The sequence below is a fragment of the Oreochromis aureus genome, linkage group 4 (genome assembly GCF_013358895.1).
Source record: "Oreochromis aureus strain Israel breed Guangdong linkage group 4, ZZ_aureus, whole genome shotgun sequence".
In the NCBI taxonomy this organism is placed as follows: domain Eukaryota; kingdom Metazoa; phylum Chordata; class Actinopteri; order Cichliformes; family Cichlidae; genus Oreochromis; species Oreochromis aureus.
In genome coordinates, this window is record NC_052945.1 from 23,282,174 (window position 1) to 23,284,926 (window position 2,753).

The 2,753-nt window shown below is 39.4% G+C and overlaps 1 long non-coding RNA gene across 1 annotated transcript; it reads left to right on the forward strand.

The window, feature by feature from the left end:
• The first annotated feature begins 1,003 nt into the window (after nucleotides 1-1,003).
• On the forward strand, nucleotides 1,004-2,428 carry LOC120440054. The gene is made up of 3 exons (XR_005612925.1): nucleotides 1,004-1,317; nucleotides 2,106-2,232; nucleotides 2,347-2,428. It is a non-coding gene; the product is annotated as an uncharacterized LOC120440054 (long non-coding RNA).
• Nucleotides 2,429-2,753: the final 325 nt, after the last annotated feature.

Sequence of the window (2,753 nt, forward strand, 5' to 3'; positions counted from 1 at the left end):
TTGATGAAAATGATGGGCAACGTGCCGACTCAGAGGAGGGAATTGTTGCCTCGATGCAGATTTCTTTGGGTTAAGTGGTTCTTTCATGAGGAGTTTGCATGTTTTCTTTGCATTCCTGGGATTTTAACCTATAGTCAGAAGTTCTATGTGAGTGGGAAACTCAAGACCCATAGGTGTGAGTGTGGACAACTTTTGACAGCTTCCTGTTCAGGTGGGATTTGCTGTCTTTAAAGCAAATCATTCTGGGATAAGCTCAAGTCCCTTGACCCAAGACAACCTAAGTGCAGAAAACTACTGGATCTGTGTTTTCTGGGATCTCTTTGTCTCTTTAATGCTCAGAGGTGCTCAAGTCTTACGCTTTATTCTACTTTCTCCTTTTGTTTACATTTGATGAAAGGTTCACCTTGAAGTATTTGATGTCTTCATCATTGATCGTAATAGTTATAATCCACTTGTGTCTCTTTTCTCTTTGGAACACAGACTTGCGACCTCGTGCTGGTCCACCAGGTGTTGATCAGTCAAGTTGTCGTGACAGGTGCTGTGGTGATGGCACGGCTCAGTGGCTAAGGCACGAAAGCTTGTGTGAACCTGAAGCTGACTCTTAGAAAACTACAGAGCAATGCTGATAAAGGCTTGCCACATCACGAACAGATTACACCTACATAATGCATGTGTCTGTGTGTCAACGGGGAGAAACACAGGAGATGTTTGCTTTCTGAAAATGTCATTGTGAACTACTTTAACCTAGTTAGAAATCCTTCAATCTCTGCCCCTGGTTAGTCAGATAAGTAGAAGTGTTTATGCTGAAGCACAAATTTCCTCCGTTTACACTGGACTTCTACAAAAGTATAGAAATAAAATGATACGATTTTTTGCGATACTGATCTGGTCAATTAAACAGCAAAAGGGGTTGTTAATCAGTTTCAGCTGCTTTGGTGTCGATGAAATTAACAACAGGTGCACTAGAGGAGCAACAATGAGACAACCTGTGAAGCGGGAATGGTTTTACAGGTGGAGGACACTCACATTTTCTCTCCTCATCTTTTCTGGCTATTTTTTTTAACCAGCTTTGCATTTGTGTAGGGTCAGTGTCACTACAGGTAGCATGAGGTAATACCTGGACCCTACAGAAACTGCAGAGGTAGTCCGACCTAAATCCAATAGACGACCTCTGGCACATCATGTGTCAGTCCATCCCACACTGCCAGGTTCCACCTCAGACCGTGCAGGAGCTCAATGATGCCCTGGTCCAGCTCTGGGAGGAGAACCACAGGACACCATCCTTCAGAAGAAGCCCTGATGTCGTCAGACATGCATGTAAGCATGTGGGGACCATGCAAACTACTGAGTACCATTTTGCCATGGCATCCTTTTATTCCTAACAGATTACTCAGTCCATATAAGCATAAATATCCAGAATGATTTTCTTCCATCATTGAGATCTGATGTAATTTCAAAGTGTTCCTTTATTCATTTATTTATTTATTTTGAGGAGTGTATTGTGTGTCGTGCCAAATCATGCTAAAGGTATGTTCTAAACAATGACCTGTAAATAACACTAAAAAAAAGAGTAATAGAATAAATTATACCACAAAGAAAACAAGGTTTTATTAAAAACTTCTTTCTATGGAGCTTCAGTTGAATACAACAAGTGTTGGATTCAGATTCTCATATTTGGGACTAACTAGTGTGTAGTTTCATGGCTTAGACTAAGTTGTCATTTTACCCAATAATAATATACCATCCATGACTGTACAGATTTGAACTAATTATCCAGTTCTATGTTAATTGGATAACATCATAAAAGGTGGAAATCATAACTGACCAGTCAAATCACAAATGATTTAGCATTAAAGATGGAAAAAAACCACACCACTGATATAGCAAAAAAATATGGCAACACATTTTTAATACATTTTGAAGGCAACAAGCAACTAAGTACATCCAACTAGGAACACCCTGCAAAGAGACCAATAATATCCCGTGTTTGATCAAATTCTTCTAAAGAGGGTATAAATCATAGCTTCTCTCATGACAAAACAAGTATTGTGTTTCTTATGTAACCAGTAATTTCACTCCCCACCACTGTTTTTTTTTTAAAACAGAAACTTGAGGAACAAAGCGTGACAGCAAATATGCAAACTTCTGCCAATTCGCTCTTTACATAATGAACAGCTTGTTTTGTGAAGTTTGGCAACTTCTCTGCAGAGATGCTCATGGCTCAGACATGAGGTGAGCAGAACTGTGTGAAATTAATAAAATGCGCTTTACTCTAATTCCATACAGGTTAATGATAGCAACTGTACTCTGTTGTATGAGATCCAAACTTTTACCTTCATTCTACAGATAAATGAATGGACGTCATCCCCCCCAGAGAAACAGAAGAAACAGAGAAATACTCAGTTAGTTAAACTGCTCCAATTTAAATCCCCCACTCTCTGCTTTCTTTACAAAAACATGCATCAGCTGGAACTGAAGGTGCAATTTACATCAAGTCAAAACAGTAGAGTGGGACAGATGTGTATCTATTTTTGTGACGGCTCATTATGTTTCCGATGATGACAGTTGATGTGACAGGTGATTGTTGGTTTGTAGGTAAACAGACAACACTGAGCATCTGGATTTTCCCACTTCATGCTATACGCTTCAACAAAAAGACTTTATAGTGTCGAGAAGTGTTTTCTTCTGTGTCTGGTTTACAGTCAGCCTATTTTAGTTGTAACAAAAGCATGACGCTAACACAGTCAGCCACA